Source organism: Haematobia irritans, chromosome 5 (assembly GCF_050003625.1).
Source record: "Haematobia irritans isolate KBUSLIRL chromosome 5, ASM5000362v1, whole genome shotgun sequence".
Lineage (NCBI taxonomy): Eukaryota > Metazoa > Arthropoda > Insecta > Diptera > Muscidae > Haematobia > Haematobia irritans.
The window spans coordinates 67491644-67509733 of NC_134401.1; the positions used below are offsets into that span (position 1 = coordinate 67491644).

Sequence of the window (18090 nt, forward strand, 5' to 3'; positions counted from 1 at the left end):
AATTTTTCAAATAAGGAACATTTACTCAGATTGTGCAAAATTTAACTAAAATCAACCAATCTTCATGAACTAAAATAAAGTTCAGTTGGCATTAGAGTACCTTTTTTCTGGGTGTTATGAAATTGTTTTTATATCCTTGAAAAGAATAAACGTTTATCAAAAAAATTTCGTTTGGGAGGAAAGAATTATTTTTTTGCGTGTACACCCATCAAAATTTACTGGATATTTTGAAGAATTCGTAATAAGATTGTAATAAGACTGAAATCGTAAACTTCCTTTAAAAAGTAGCTTTAACGATTGAATCTAACTTTAAAACATATGCACTAACTTATAATACCCTGTTCCACAGTGTGGCGCAGGGTATAAAACACAATACTTATCTAATTCACATTTTTTATTCCTAACAAGCTTAAGACCCTAGCAGTCAAAGCTTTCAATTATATTTATAATTTTAATGTAAATGTAATTTTTCGATAAATAAATAAATCACTATGTGTCATATTTGCGGCGTAAAGTCATTCGATCTTCAGAAAAGCCGCTTTTGACATACACAGTACGGTAAAGGTTAAAATTTTGTAATAAACAATTTTTTTGGTGATAAAAGTTTTAACAACGTTAAAGAACAACGTTACGACATCCATTTTGCAACCTATTATTTATACCACTATTAACCCCAGCTTAGTTTCTCTTCACATTCTTCACATTATTTACTATCTTTACATCTCTCATTCAGGCAAATGCCACTGACCATCATCGAGTGGTCCACTCAAATTGGCCGAAAAAGCAAAAAGCGGCAACACTGAAGGGTTTAGGTATTGTAGAGCAAGACATATACATACAAGAGAAAGTGTGTATGTATTCGGATACATGAGCACAAATGCTGCTTGTATCTCTCAGCGAGTGTCTCGAAATTGGTATTTTTCCTTTTTAGTCGAGGACGAGATGTGGAACAGATACATTGTTGTGAAAAAAGCCAAGCGAATATTTTAATATTTTTAAGACCAATACATTTTTCTAGTAAAATTTAATAGTTTTTTGTATAATTTTTTTTGTATCGAAATCTACACAATAACTAACCTATATCTACACCTTTTGCGCAATATTAAATTACGATTTGTGAAAGAAAAACGTTCTAAAGAATTTTAAATGAAAGTGATGAAGTGAATCAAAGGTATCGAAAGATGTAACGCCCTTAATCAGTGTATCCCCCATCAACGATCAACAGAAAGCCTTGCATTAATGATTGATAATTGATTGAACGGAATGAAGAAAGACGTCGGAAAAATCATAGTTATAAAATGTCAACCTCCATACTTAACTGTGACGATGACAGCTAATCGAATCCTAAATGGCAATCTACCAAAGCGAAATGTATCTGTTGTGTATAAAAATTAAAAAAAATACCTTTGTTGTGTACATATAATCTAGACTGGCGAACGAGCAAACAAATCAACAGCACACCTACAAACACTCTGGCACATACCGAACCATTTACGACGATACATCTAAAGGCATGTTTGTGTGGATGTGTCTCTTACACAAAAGCAAGTAAGGCAAAGCATACTTTAGGGAGCGGTATTTCCTGTTAGCGTATGTCTGTCAATGTACGTTAACGACTGAATGAGTGTGTGTTGATTTTGGTTCCGTTGACTTTGGATGCTAAGCAGAAGTAGCGTAGCTTAAGAGGCAGCAGCATAGGAGCAGCACAGTACTATTACATCCGTTCTCAACTATGTGTGAGTATAACATAATGAATTGACATGGGGTTCTGTATTGATGTTGTTTTATCAGATTCTAAGCAATGGGGTGCTTGGAGATGCTATATTAAGTGCTCTGAGAGAAAGAACGAGAGTACAGAGATGTCGTTGTAAGGTGAGCAAAACAGCGCAAGGAAGAGAACACTTATTACGGAGTACTCATTTTGATTACTTTAAAACGAATACACGAACGTCCGCTTAACATAGCTTTTAAGTTGACGATGCAAACTGCCTCAACACTAAAGATATTTAATAATCATAACATACGTACATTTGTATGTAAATATTTACATACTACTTTTTCCTGCGCTTTTGTGTGCATTTCATGTCGCGGAATATGCACGCCTTTAATGGGCTTCGTTTAAATACTTGTTATCAAAACTTCCGTTTGAATAAGTACATCACTGGTGTGTACATTCGTATGAATATAAGACAGCTAATGCCATAGTCAACCTACTCAAAATTAAATTGAAATATAAACTTAATAAATTCTTCATGATTTAATTATGTAGAAGTCAAAAGTTTAAGCAGAAAGTAATATAAATAGCAAAAATTTAAATATGAAGTAAATTGATGGCGTTGACTTTTGCCACTAACCGAGAGATTGATTAATATATAACCCTGGAAAGTCATCCTTATTTTTTGTACACAAACGTCATCCTTCGTCATTTTGACTACGGCTTATTTCAAGACGCTATAATTTACATCGTAAGCAAAAATAACAACAAAAATGCACTTTATTTTCTTATTCAATTTGTTTTTAATTAGTATAAAACAAAAATTTATACATTTGTTGAATTAGTATAACTTAAATTTATCATTTCCCAATCGACTAAAATGCATTTTAAACCGAAAATGAAATTTCGCGTCGTCATTTTGACGAAGGATGACTGTCCAGGGTTAAACTTGTATAAACCAGGTACATTTACTCTCATCAAATGTCTCTTATAATATGCTACGCTATAGAGTTAACTCGTTTTTCGTCCAATGCCAGATACCCATCTTACAAGCCTGACTATACATATTTTTCAGTGTTGGCTAATCCACATTTCCATATTCTCTAGTAAGATCTGGCTGGGTGAGATGATTCAATTTGGGTCTTATATGCTAATTTCTTATGGGAATTACATACGAGAATCATTTCTCCCAAGTTGAATAATTTTTTCTCCACCACTGTGCATCACCTTCTCATATAGCTACAATACCTTAATCTTATTTTTCGATTTCAATTTGTTATTACATTACAATACATTAATCTTATTTTTTCGATTTCAATTTGTTATTACATTACTGCAACAACAGATTGAAATCTATTTTTAGAGGCATTGCCGAATTCACCTGATTGGTGAACGATCACACAATGTCTTGTTTCTAGTCAACAACAACTATTGTGATAACTATTTGAAACTGGTTTCAAGGACACAACAACAATTCTAACGGCAACATTAGTAGTGTTTTGTTTACCTTTCACGACGGGTTCATCGTAGCTTAATATTTTTATGTTAGCCTGATATCAACGCAGGCTGGTTTTTCGTCCAAATCAATTATTTATTTATTTCAGTTATGGTAAGCTAGATTGAAGATAAATTCAATAGTACAATAAGTTTATAATTACGTTAAAGTTAAAAAAATTACGGACCAGAAAAAAATAAGTAAGGATAAAAAACTGGGTTTAATGAACAAAATAGATAGATTCAACTTCTTTAAAATGTGACTATTAGGACCAGAAAAAAAGAAGTTGAGAAAAAAAAAACTGGTGTACGTTGACATAATAACGGAATAGTCACAAGCAGGAACAAAAAATGTAAGCCGGTGACAGGAACAATTGAAGCGATCAGATTACAGGAAATCGGTGAGACGACAATCAGGAAACAGTAAATAGAAGAGACAAATGGAACGGTAGAGGCAGGAGCAATTTGCTGGCAGATGAGATAGGTTAGCAGGAACAACTTGGAAGGCAGGAACAGTGATACGATCAGAACAGGAGAGAAGTTTACTGGAACAATTCTCGAGACAGCCAATTTTCCAAGGTACAGGGAAAAAAGACTTAGGTAGAATTATAACGAAGTTAAGTAGAATTATGACAAAGCTTAAAGTGGTGTTCGATGCTGGGCGACTTGTAACAAAACCCGTTTAACAGTATGTATCGGATCAGATAAACAATTCGTTGCTAAATTCATTATAATGTTTACAGAGCCGGTAAAAGGAGCTGTGTTCTTCGTAATTATTTCTACAGACGGGTAGTTTCAATGGAACACTAAATGTCTTCGCTCCAGAGTCGGTTAATCTATCAACTTCAAGCGATTGACATAAGGCGGGAGATCCAAAGGATCAGGCCAACCTAAACCACGTAACGCAAAAAGTAGAAATCTCTTCTGAACGGATTCTACTCTATCAACATAACATTGATAACTGGGAGACCAAACGACAGACGCATATTCCAGGATTCAAGCCCTGGAGACAACTAACTCAACATGAGTATCGAACTTCAGTCTGCGATCAAATAACATACCTAAATCATTGAATAGTTGAACGTCCTCCAATTTAACGTTGTCAATATAATATTCCGTCAATAAAGCATTGGACCGAAAAGAAGATCATCTTCTTGCATTTGCCAAAGTTGAGACACATTCCATTAATGTCACACCAGCGAACAACCTCGTCCAAATCGCACTGTAATCGACAAGAATCAACCGTCGTGCTAATCGACGAAAATAATTTCATATCATCCGCATACATTAATATATTTGAGCGATGGATGACCGATGACAGATCGTCAAGATAAAGAGCGAACCGTACTGGTCCGATATGGCTTCCCTGAGGAACCCCAGATGTAACCGATATCTTACGAGATGGTTGACCCTTAAACATAACGCATTGAACCCTGTCAGACAAGTAAGATGCAATCCAGCATAGTAAAGCTGGAGGAAACCCTAGCGCAGATAACTTATACAACAATAGACGATGACTAACCTTATCAAAGGCCTTGCTAAAGTATAGATAATAATAATAATAACATCGACCTGATTACGCTTTGAGAATGCATCATGTATATATGAGGTAAACTCCAGAAGATTCGTCGACGTCGACTTCCCTTTCATAAAACTGTGTTGATACACAGAAAATATACACCTTAATGAGTGAACGAGTCTATCAGTAACCAATCGCTCAAAAAGCTTCTGAATAGCACTTAGTTTGGCTATTCCTCTGTAATTCTCAATCTCCATCCTATTCCCCTTCTTGTGCAAGAATATAATGTAGATCTCCTTCCATAACGTAGGAAAACAACCTGAAGACAAAGAATAATTGAATAGATTCGTCAGGGGAATGCACAACGCGTATGCACTGTTCCTTAATACTGCAGAAGGAACTCCATCCGCGCCAGGGCTAAAATCAAATTTCAAAGAGCAAAGTGCACTTAACACCTCGCCAAACGTGAACCATATATTGGGAATCGTATCGAATGTGCGAATCCTGCAAGGGTAATATACATAAACAGACAAATACTGAACATAAGTCTTCTCGAAAAATCAGCAAATAAGTTAGAAATATCATAAACATCCGAACACTCCTTGTCCAAGTACCTAAGTGTATTTGGGAAAACTCGTCACATTCCTCTTAGAGTTCACAAAATTATAAAAACATCTTGGATTAGCATTAAGGTTAGATCTCATACGTTCCAAATATCTCTCATAGCATTCCTTAGACTTCTCTTGATATAAGTAACGTGCATTAATATACCACGTGTAGTTCAAGTTCGAGTTCACACGTTTAAATCTCTTAAACAATCTGTTCTTTCGAATTCTCAGACTTCTTAATTCTTTGCTGAACCATGGCGGACCGGGTGCATAAGCGCTCATACGAGAAATTGGCACTGCTTGACGGAAGCAATAATGAATTTCATCGTAGAATGAGGATAATCAGCCTCAGAGATCGCCGGTAAGTGGTGGCCAGATAACGCGAGACAATAAATCGTGAAGAATTGAGAATTCAATACGTTTAAAATCATATCGAAAACAGTCTTGATTAATAAGCTTTTTCATCGATCCATTAACATTAAGGGTTAATGTAAGGGTAGGATGGTATATATCCTCAGGTGTCACAAATGGATCAATACGAGAAACATTAATATCCCATATGTTAGGAACTATGAGATCCAACAATCTTCCAAAATAATTCATAACTGAATTCAACTGTACGAGGCATAATTCAGAAATAACATCAAAAAATTCTTAAATGTTCCTAAATTGGTCGGTACAACCGAATCACCCTCAGAATTGACCCAGCATAAACTCGGTACGTTAAAATCGCCAAATACTAAAATCACATCATCAGCTGTGAGTCTATCCTTAGTCAACTTGATAAGATTCAAATGAGTCATATATATACCCATGTCAGAATTCGGTTGTATGTATGAGCAAATAATGAAAATGTTCAGTCGGGAGAGATTCAAGAGTACAGAAATAAAATCAATATCATGCGGGATTAAGACCACGGACGTTTTGATACACAATACAAATATCATTAGTTTTTTGAAGCCGTTACTAAATTAACAGGAATAGGCCGGGTCGGTCTAGACCGAGGTATAAATTCGGTAACCAGCAAACCCGGAGGCCAGAAAGACAAATCAACCAATACGTCAAACATTTTCAACGGAACAATGATCTTAAATGATGATATATCCCTCTGTTGACGGTTATTCAGTTTAATAATGTTGCAGTCACACGATCTGAAGTCAACATACTTGGAACGTATATAGTTACAAACCTTATCCACAGAAGTATCGTTGGCAAGAAGACAAAGAAATACGATTTTACGTGGCGGCACAACTACTAAATCAGAATTACTAAGGGAATTCGCTGAAGAGGAATTAGGTCCTATGTCACCATGAGTAGGGTCGACATCATGACTGGGCGGAACAATAGATATCGATGGAACCGAAGTGCCCACAGGGAGAGATTCAAAAACTCAATTTGAACCGGCAATTCCTCAACAATTGGTGTAAATAGACCATTCAAGTCCGGAGTAGGTTAGGTTAGGTGGCAGCCCGATGTATCAGGCTCACTTAGACTATTCAGTCCATTGTGATACCACATTGGTGTATCAGGCTCACTTAGACTATTCAGTCCATTGTGATACCACATTGGTGAATTTCTCTCTTATCACTGAGTGCTGCCCGATTCCATGTTAAGCTCAATGACAGGGGACCTCCTTTTTATAGCTGAGTCCGAACGGCGTTCCACATTGCAGTGAAACCACTTAGAGAAGCTTTGAAACCCTCAGAAATGTCACCAGCATTACTGAGGTGGGATAATCCACCGCTGAAAAACTTTTTTGGTGTTCGGTCGAAGCAGGAATCGAACCCAAGACATTGTGTATACAAGGCGGGCATGCTAACCATTGCACCACGGTGGCTCCCAAAGTCCGGAGTAGGGGGAAGACCTAGTAAAGGAGAATCGTCAAATATGACCATATTCCGGGGAGCAGGTCACTTACGTTTGGGAGACGTGACACTATCAAATTTAAAATCCCTAAATATGTGTTCAAATTTGTGAAATCTCTCCAAAAGACTACAAAATTCCTTTTTAAATAAATTCCGAAAACCCCCTTTTGGTCTCAATGAAAAACTTATAAAAGTCAATGTCCAATTGTCTGCACTTTAAACAGGACCATCTGAGCCTATTCAAACGATCCACTATCTTGTCGAAATGTCTGCCATTAAGTTCAGCACACTTTAAGTGAGCGTGACCCTCACACAGCCAACACGTTATAGAGCGCTCATGAATATTAGTGACAACACATTTCTCAAAAAGACAATCCATGTTCGAAAAGAGAGAAAAATATGATAATAGAAAACAAAAAAAAAAAAAAAGAAAAAAAATATATAACAGTACAAAGTCAAGAAATCGCTCACTTACGATATGCCCAAATGCCATAGATTAGGGTCAAAGACGCAACATGTTTTATTTACGTTTGATAACTAGGAAATAACATAAGGCGTGTTCTGCAATGTTAGTTAGATTTTAATTATTTTGAAATTAAAGTCTTTGATTAAAATCAAACAGAAAAATGCCAAAAAGAACCAAAAAATGCTTTTGCTTGCTAAATCTATGAATTCTATGTTCCAAAACATTCATTCGATAAGTTTTCTTGTTTTATTAAAGATCGTTAAACAATACATTTATTGTTTTTTTTATGACAATACGACTTTAACATATTTAGGCAAACATTTCAAGGAGCATCTGAATTGGTAACTACATGAAATTTCAGCTGAAGATGAATACTAGGCTTAACGTAAAATACTCCAGAAAATTTTACCTTTTCACTAGATTTTCGCGTTTATAAAAATTGTAAGAATTCACTTTTTATTATAAATTAAAAAAAATTGATTACAAAAAGAATAATTTGATTTTTAACCCTCTAATGCCCAAGCCCGCCTTTGGGCGGTCTTCATTTAATAAGGAAGGTTTTAGTACAACACACCTTAAGAGAACAAAAATGGGTAAAATAAAAAGAAAACTTAGTTAAAATTGTTCAAGAGGCTTTGCAGCATATACTGAATTTTATCTATAAATTTTTCTTGTTTAGTTTTCTTGCTTTCGTGTCGTTAACATTGAAAATTTAATCAGCTGGCAAAAAAATTGGGGCATTAGAGGGTTAAAAATCGAATCGCAAGTCACCGAATCAAAACCATGTGAAAAGCCGTAGATAACAAAAGGGAATACGAAGAAAATGTTGGTACCGTTTTGCAACATGTTCGACCCTAATCTATGGCATTTATATTTCTTTATTTTTATTTTATTTATTTCTTTATACTCTTCATTTTATTTCTTTATACTCTTTGACATGAAGATTAAGGCATTGCACCCAGAAAAAAGTGACCCCTTCTTTAAGTTAAAATGAACTCATTGTGAAGAAAGTTGAACTTCGTATAGCGCCAAAGACATTTTTATTTGTTTGAACGATGTGATTTTCGTTGAAATTAGGTAGAATGCATTCCATATATTAGTTAATATTTTCCTATATTTATGTACCACTATACTACAGAATGAAAAAATTTAACTGATTTGAATTCATATATGGAATGATTTTATTGATATTTTTTCATTCATTTGGACAAATCTTACATATTTGTGGTAAAACTTTTACTTCATAATTAGAACTGCTTACCTTCGTTTTTAAATACAATTTTAATTTTTAAATAAGCAATTTTATCTTCAATAAAAGACATATTTTATTAATTATTGAATATATTTATTAAGAATCAACAGCATCGACTGTCCTTGAAATATTAGTTTATTATTCCACTATTTCCAATTTCCATGTGATATTATCAACTTAAAACGCACGTTTTCTTCTTCTTGTACTTTTCACTTTTAATAAGTTGCTGCCTCATGATTTTGTCCTCCTTTTACAATTTCAATACCTAAAAATATAAAAAATCATAAACCATTTTTGTTACAAAATGTTAGCGTCACTGAATATTACCTGATAATTGAAGATTCCAAAATGACAAATGAAAGGGTTGTTATTTTGTTGGTATTTTCTTTCTTTATACAGCATCACGAACATTCATAGATTTATTTTCAAAAATCGAACATTTTTCTCACTAATTTAAATTAACAAATATTTTATATATTTTATTTGTTATTTATTATATTATTTTACCATATTATTTTTTAACAATCTCTCCGTATACCACAACAACGCGATTTCAACTAAAAAAACATTCCACGCGCAAACATATCGATTACACCCACGCGCAAACACATCGATTACGATGACAGGTATCGATTACAGGTAGATAATAGAAATATAGGAAAATTTCCTATATTCTAACTAGTGTGTTTTCTTAAGTTTTGAAAGGATTCCATACTTCTTAGTACGTATGAACTAAAATATTTTTCTATGCCATGTGTTGTGCGTATGTATGAAAAACTTTCTATTATAAAGGAAGTCGCAATTATCATTTTATAAGAAATTTTACTAATTTTGAGGAAACTTAGTTTTAGTTTGTATTTTGTTTATTTTTACGAATGCTTTGTTATCGGTGAATAAAATTTTCTTGTTCAGTAGTAAATTCTTATACCCTGCGAAGAAAACAGTATGAGTAAAATTCCATGCCTTATTCTAGTTAATGAACTATTCCTAACTGCTTACAGTTTAGGATTTTTTTACTGAAACGAGTAAATTTTATTATTTTTCACAAAAATTTACCTTAATGGAAATAAAATGGATAAACTATATTGATGAAAAATTCTTCCTTTAGTTTCGAAGGCACTTTTTTCTGGGTGTGGTATTATTATTGAAAAGAAAATGCCAGATACCCATCTTACAAGCCTGACTATACATATGTTTCAGTGTTGTTTCGATAGTCTCTAGTAAGATCTGGCTGGGTGAGATGATTCAATTTGGATCTTATATGCTAATTTCTTATGGGAATTACATACGAGAATCATTTCTCCCAAGTTGAATCATTTTTTCTCCACCACTGTGCATAGGTTAGGTTAGGTTATGTGGCAGCCCGATGTATCAGGCTCACTTAGACTTGTCAGTCCATTGTGATACCACAGTGGTGAACTTCTCTCTTATCACTGGGTGCTGCCCGATTCCATGTTAAGCTCAATGACAAGGGACCTCCTTTTTATAGCCGAGTCCGAACGGCGTTCCACCTTGCAGTGAAACCACTTAGAGAAGTTTTGAAACCCTCAGAAATGTCACCAGCATTACTGAGGTGGGATAATCCACCGCTGAAAAAACTTTTTGGTGTTCGGTCGTAGCAGGAATCGAACCCACGACCTTGTGTATGCAAGGCGGGCATGCTAACCATTGCACCACGGTGGCTCCCACTGTGCATCATCTTCTCATATAGCTACAATCCCTTAATCTTATTTTTTCGATTTCAATTTGTTATTACATTACTGCAACAACAGATTGAAATCTATTTTTAGAGGCATTGCTGAATTCACCTGATTGGTGAACGATCGCACAATGTCTTGTTTCTAGTCAACAACAACTACTGCGATAACTATTTGAAACTGGTTTCAAGGACACAACAAAAATTCTAACGACAACATTAGTAGTGTTTTGTTTACCTTTTACGACGGGCTCATCGTAGCTTACTATTTTTATCTTAGCCTGATATCAACGCAGGCTGGTTTTTCGTCCAAATCAATTACTTTACATTAATTACAATTTTAAATGCGAGTTAAGTGGACATGAAGATTAAGGAATTGGTATTACTATGCTATTGAAAAGAAAATGCAAGATAACCATTTTACAAGCCTGACAATACATATGTTTCAGTGTTGGCTAATCCACATTCCCATAGTCTCTAGTAAGATCTGGTTGGGTGAGATGATTCAATTTGGATCTTATATGCTAATTTCTTATGGGAATTAGTTACGAGAATCATTTCTCCCAAGTTGAATCATTTTTTCTCCACCACTTTGCATCATCTTCTCATATAGCTACAATCTCTTAATCTTATATTTGGATAGAACATTAAAATGTCACGTTTTATAGTTTTAAAACATTTTTATTAGAAACAATAAGTACGAAAAATAAATAACTTTATTCTGCCATAAAATAAATAACAGTAAAATAAATTTAAAAAATTAAGTTGTTGGGCGAAAAATTAAACTATATAAATCATTATCCTGTCTATCATAATAACCATGTCAGCATTTTCCTTTCCAATAAATCAGTAGTCTGTAGATTAAATTAGTTTTTCTGAAAGTAAAAAGAATAATTATTTTTATTTTTGTCAATTAAAAGTTAATTTTGTTAAACATTACCTGTATAGAATACCAAGTTGAATTCTTAGTTATAGGTTGCAGATTAATATTCTTCTTTTGTCGTTGTAGACTTTTGGTATAAAAAGGTGTCATAAGGGGCTCGGCAAGTCTAATTGTAGTAGCAATTACTTTCCAAAAGGTGAACCAATCAGCGACAAGAATAATGGCAACACTGTTAGAAAAATATGTTTTTCATATGTTCCGATATAAACAAAATGTGTTTCGGGCACAATTTTAAAACACAATATATTTAAGTGCAAACATGTAATGTTCCTAAACTAACACTAAATGTTTGGGACATCTATGTTAATATGTTAGAATATATTTTGTTTGTGGCATGAATGTTTCATAAAAATCATATGTGTGAATGCAAACATATATAAATTTACAAATTTCGACTAAACATACATATGTTGTGATATTTTATTCAAAGCGACAGAGAGAGTATAGAGAAAGAAATAGAGATGGAAACCGGGAGAGTTGACGAAAGATATCAACATAACAGCGAAAGAATCAAACGAGAACAATTTCTGTGAAACCGCTTGTATGTTGTTTCGGAAAATTGTTTTTGATAAGGCCAAAAATTTGATATGCTTAAGTCTAAATATTATTTAATTTGAATAAAGAGAATAGACATTCGGAACCAAGAGAATAGACATTTGAAAAACAAACAGCATATGTTTTCGCCTTGAGAGCACCATTTTATGTATGTGTGGACATGTGTTTTGTTTATCATTTTGGCATTATGGGCACAATTTTTTTTCTTGGTTCATTAAAAGAAATCAGGGGTCTTCATAAAAATAACGAAAGGGCACTATACTCTTTTTAGAGTTGGGACAGTAAAATGAAATAAGGAGGAAATAGTGAAAAATTACACAGTAAAATGTATAAAAAAAGTTAAGTTCCTCTTTATTAATAAGTAGTCCACGAGGAGTTGACGGACACCTTCAAATATAAAAGCGGGCATTAAATTCGAGTTTTGCAGCTAAAACAATTTAAAAAGTTTATTTTCTTTAAAATGAATTATTAAAGAAAAATAAAAGGCATTTTAGAGCGACGGTGTTAAATGCTAGTAAAAAACTGTTCACGCCTAACTAAATTTATGTTTATATTATAAAATTATTTATGTATGTTTATATTCGACTCCACGTTCTTCTTTTGTTAGAGTTTTTGAATTCCTTCCAAATTTTAAAGTTTTGTACCAAAAACAGTTTTTTGTTACAAAATTGTTATTTTTGCAATAAAACAATACTATTTTATCCAAAAATCAGTCAATTTCGTTTATATCAAGCACTGTTACTGACTATAAATCTTTAATAACCCACATTTCGAAGTTTCATTATAAAAAATTAATATAGTATAAATATAAATGTGTAAATAAAAAATAAAAAAGTGTTCGGTCGGAGCAGGGATTGAACCCACGACCCTTTGCATGCAAAGCAGACATGCTAACCACTGCTCCACGTGGCAAACAAATGTATGTTTCTGTTAAATAATGTTATGTTTGCATGGGCTCGTGGGCGCTGCAAACTATGCTATATAAATGTAATTTATAACGATAATTATCTCCTGGTGACTATAACAGTGAATAGTGTGTTGGCTTACAAACTGTATGGCGCTCGGTTCGATTCTCCGTGCAGGCGAAAGGTAAAATTTAAAAAATTTATAAAAGTGAATAATTTCTTCAACATTATTTGTATTACAGAAAAGCGTACCAAGAACTAAAATATGTCGTGGATGTGAAAATTACGAGTATGTTAGGCAATGAGCAGAATCGTCTTTGGGAAAAATTCTTCCAAGCATATAATATTTTTGGGCTCAAAATGCTTCCAAACATATAATATGTTCACATAAAACAAACATATTAATGTGTCGGCAGTATCCAATAATATATGTGCTTCCTGCAAAATATGTTTGGAACATATGTTAAAGAAGCGATTTTTTTTGAGGGTGAAAGCAATGTAATATTTGGTATTATATTGATAATACAGTCGAAGCTCTGTTTAACGAATGTCCCATTTAGCGAAAATCCAATTTAACGAACGTCTAAATTCCTAACATTGAGTATTCTAAATAACGAACGGTTGAGCAAAATGTACGTTCGATTTAACGAAAACGCTTTTAACCTTAGGAAAATTAACAACTAAAATTGAGCAATATTTCACGATTGTGAGAGTGTCGAAAGTCCTTCGGAAATGTCCACAAAGTACGGCATTCCCAAAATATTTAGATTCCATCAAATGTTTGGAAACACAAATTCAATGGCCGGGTAAACTTAGGTTAGATAGAGAGACAGCTCCGCTACGGAAAATTGATATACCCCAGAACCGGTATAGGACTATTCCCTGATGTGAATGGACCAGTCCCAGGCCTGGTTTAAACGTATGGACGGGATCGGTCACTCTAACACGGGTTTGTCATTGAAGGATAAATTTACACTGTAGGACACGGCTTGGACTTATTCCAAAGGACATGACCAAATTTTCGTATGATCGCCAGTTGGGCAGGTGGTGAATTTTTTCTTATTAATGAATTCTACCCGATTGTATATTTATCTCAATGACAAGGAACCTCCTTCTTATAGCTGAAGAGAAACTATGACATACACAGGAATATCAGCATAATTACATAGAGGCATAAATTACCGCTGAAAAACTTTCTTGGTGCTCGGTCGAAACTGTAATCTAGCGTTGAGAGTACATCTATGCCGACAGGAGCAGCAGAATAAGGGTGTATGTTGGACATTTTAGGAAGATGTTAGTATGAACACAATCTATGCCTGGCCCATCTTGAAACTGGGACTGGAAACAAATTAGGGACTTCGTCTAAGAAGGTACAGCACACATAGAGGCGAATATTGTCATGGGTGTATACAGACTCTCCTGAGACAGCGAATCTTGGATCCTCTTTTCAAGGTAACCTAGATATATCATGTTCATCTGTTTTTAAGGATTATTTAAAGTAAGAATTTCTTAAATACCTCTGTAGTTTAATTTTGCCACAGTCTTCTTAATTTCTACTCATCTGGTAAAAAAACTACGATTTTCAATAAAAGTTAACATTTAATATTCCCGTTCGATTTAACGAATATTTCTAAATAACGAAAGGGCCTGACAATATATCGTTCGTTAAACCGAGCTTCAACTGTACTTTGCAAACTCTGGAAATAAAAAAATATAAATGGAAAGTAGATATTTTCATTATACATGCAAAGAAAAAAAAACGTTTGAAAAACGTGTACCGAAAACTTTTTTCTTTTGTTAGAGTTTTTTGCTTCGAAAATTTTAAACTTTTATCACCAAAAAATTCGTTTGTTACAAAATTGTTATTTTTTTTTCAATAAAAAAAGTTATTTTTGAAACAACAACACAGTCCATTTCGTTTATATCAAACACTGTTCTTTTCTGACTTTAGGTCTTTAATAAGACACATTTTACAGTTCAAAATTTAATATAGTTCGGAATCTTCCGAACATATCTGGAATATATGTAAAAAAACGAAAAAACAAAAAAAAACTTTGGTCGAAGCAGGGATCGAACCCACGACCCTTGGCATGCAAGTCGAACGTAGCAACCACTGCTCCACGGTGCCAAACTAAATGTTTGTTTCTTTTAAATAAACTTTGTTTATTCGGTTCGTGGGCGCCGCAAGCTATGCTATATAAATATAACTTATATGGATAATTATCTATTGATGACCATAACAGGTATATAGCTCAGTGGTTAGTGTGTTGGCTTACAAAGTGCATGTTCCGCGGTTCGATTCTCCGTCCAGGCGCAAGGTAAAAAAATTTTAAAATTTTTTTCAAAGAAGCGGAGAATTGAACTAAGGACACATTTAAGATACAATTCTCTTTTAAATTTGAGTTTTATATACTTGGTTCTAGAAAACAAGTTTTAATTTATTCGTTCGTTAAGCTTTTTCTGCGAGTGCTACCAAATCCCTTTAAAGACATGTTAACAACAACTTAAATTTCCAAATTCAGATTCGACTTCAAACAGAAATTATGATATTTTTCAAATCAAAAATGTGTTTAAAGTATTAAAAAATATCTCCTATTTTTGAAAGCTTTTTTGCTTAAGGTGAGTATTAAGTTCGAGTTTAGCCGCTAAAATCGCTAAAGTGAAAAATAAATCAGTAAGAAAAATGAATGAAATTATACATATTTGTTGCAAATTTTATTATACCTTGATGGGGAAAAGCCCAAAGCAAATTTTCACAAAGTTTGTGTTCCTTAAAATTGATTATTAAAGAAAAGTAATCGTGAAAAAATGACGTTTTTAGCGGCTAAACTCGAACTTAATACTCACCTTTAAAGTCAAAAAATTTGAAGACGCACGCACAGAAAAAACATGTTTGGACATGGTTGCCGCATCCATTTAAAACTTATCTAGAGCATGTAAATGTCGCGAAAACCATGTATTTTGTCTTTGTAAAAATAATTTTCGAGCATAGAAAAATGTATGCTGGCAATAAGCATTTAAATGGTTCTCAAATGCCGCAAACAAGTTCTATTATTTAAATGATAGAATTTGAGACCATTATATGGTCAGGAAAATCATGTACCTGACCATTCAATTTTTCGACTTTTTTACAGGGAAAAAGTATTTTTATAGATTAGGTTCACCACTGTGGTATCACAATGGACTGAATAGTCTAAGTGAGCATGAAATATCGGGCTGTTACTACACCTAACCTAACCTAACCAATATATGGGAGCTATATGTAAATCTGATTTTTTGATTGATTTTTTGCACTTATAGTAACTACTATAGAAGTTTAAAGTATGCGGACGTTGAGTAAGTTCGGTTGATAAATAAGGGACTTATGGCCAAATTTGGGAAAATCGGACGATACATTTATATGGGAGCTATATCTAAATTTGATCCGATTTTCCAAATGCAATAGCGTTTGTCCTTGTGCCAAAAAACGCCATGTTCCCAATTTCATCAAAATCAGGTAATAATTGCGATCGGAATCCTGCGAACAACAAATACATGGACAGACGGACGGACGGACACCAAGGGCTTGATCGAAACATATTTCTGGTAGGCACACTTTTTGGCAGATAAAAGTTATTATACCCTGACCACTATGTGGTTTATGGAATAATTATTTAAAATTGTTATCAAATTAGATTGAAATGTTAATTGAATCATTCAATACATATACGAGGGCGGTTCGGAAACTTCTTAGCCTATCAATGAAAGAGAATAGTTAGTTTTTCAAAAATATTTTTATTTTTCAAGCAATTCTATCCCTTGATTAAAATAGTTTTCCTCAAGGTCTTCAAAGTAGTGGTTTGCAACTGTAATTGCATCTTCATTTGAGGTAAAACGCTTGCCAGCAAGGATTTTTTTTAGATTTGGGAACAAGTAAAAGTCACTGGGAGCTAAATCAGGAAAATAAGGTGGGTGGTCAAGCCTCTCGTACTTTAATTCGTTGATTTTAGCCGTTGTTAAAACACTCTTGTGGCGCGTCGTCTTGATGAAAAATTATTTTTTTTGTGTTGTAAGCCAGGACGTTTTTCTCGAATTTGTACATTTAATTGATTCAAAAGGTTGCAATAGTACTCTGAATTTATTGTTTTACCGTTTTGCAGATAGTCAATCAATAAAATACCTTTGAAGTCCCAAAAACCCGTTGCCATAACCTTACCAGCCGATTGAATTGTTTTTGCCTTCTTTGGGGCACTTCCTCCAGCTTCAGTCCATAGTTTTGGATTGTTCTTTTGTCTCTGGAGTATAGTGGTGGATCCATTTTATTTCGATTAAAACGATCCAAGCAAGCTTGAGAAATGTTCATTGTTATGCGTTTTTGATCGACTGTTAAGAAATGCGGCACCCATCTTGCAGAAATCTTTTTCATCTGTAGTTCTTCATGCAAAATTAAATGGACTCGATCATTTGAGATGCCCATGATATTAGCAATTTCACGCACTTTTATTCGTCGATCAGTTAATACCATTTCATGCACTTTGGCTACAATTTCTGTTGTTGCTGTTTTTGGACGTCTACTACGTGGTTCACCTTCAATGCTTGTACGACCACGTTTAAATTCAGCAACCCAATTTTTTACTGTTGCATATGAAGGAGCACTTTCACCTAACACATTCACCATATCATTATGAATTTCTTGTCCCGTTAAACCTTTTTTTATGTAAATATTTAATGACAGCACGCATTTCCAATTTTTCCATTGTAAAAAAATTGGCGATGTGTCTTTTTTGAACACCTGTTTCTATATGAAGGAGTTGCCATATCGAAACAAAATGAAACATGTGTTCATAACAGAGATGGAAGTTTCCAAAACACTTAACTTTTTCTGTTTATACCGCGCTTTTTGTGCTAGGCTAAGAAGTTTCCGAACTGCCCTCGTATGTATTGAATTGAATACTTTTACGTTCTCAATTAAATCTTGAATTGTTTATTTAATGACTACACACAAAAAATTTTTTTTGATTTCAATCACGAAAATCGCGGATTCAATCATTTTTTTAATTGAAATGTCTTCAATCACGAAAATGATAGTATCAA

The 18090-nt window shown here is 33.8% G+C and overlaps 1 protein-coding gene and 1 long non-coding RNA gene across 2 annotated transcripts in view; one reads left to right on the forward strand and one right to left on the reverse strand.

The window, feature by feature from the left end:
* The first annotated feature begins 950 nt into the window (after window positions 1–950).
* The window catches only part of mAChR-A (muscarinic Acetylcholine Receptor, A-type), a 77386-nt gene continuing 60246 nt past the window's right edge, over window positions 951–18090 (forward strand). The window contains exon 1 of the mRNA XM_075310780.1: window positions 951–1736. The gene's annotated coding sequence lies outside the window, so the exon portion shown is untranslated. The remainder of the gene's footprint in view (window positions 1737–18090) is intronic.
* On the reverse strand, window positions 8990–9435 carry LOC142237568 (uncharacterized). Its single transcript, XR_012722510.1, has 2 exons — window positions 9246–9435; window positions 8990–9183 (listed from the first exon to the last, which is right to left on the reverse strand). It is a non-coding gene; the product is annotated as an uncharacterized LOC142237568 (long non-coding RNA).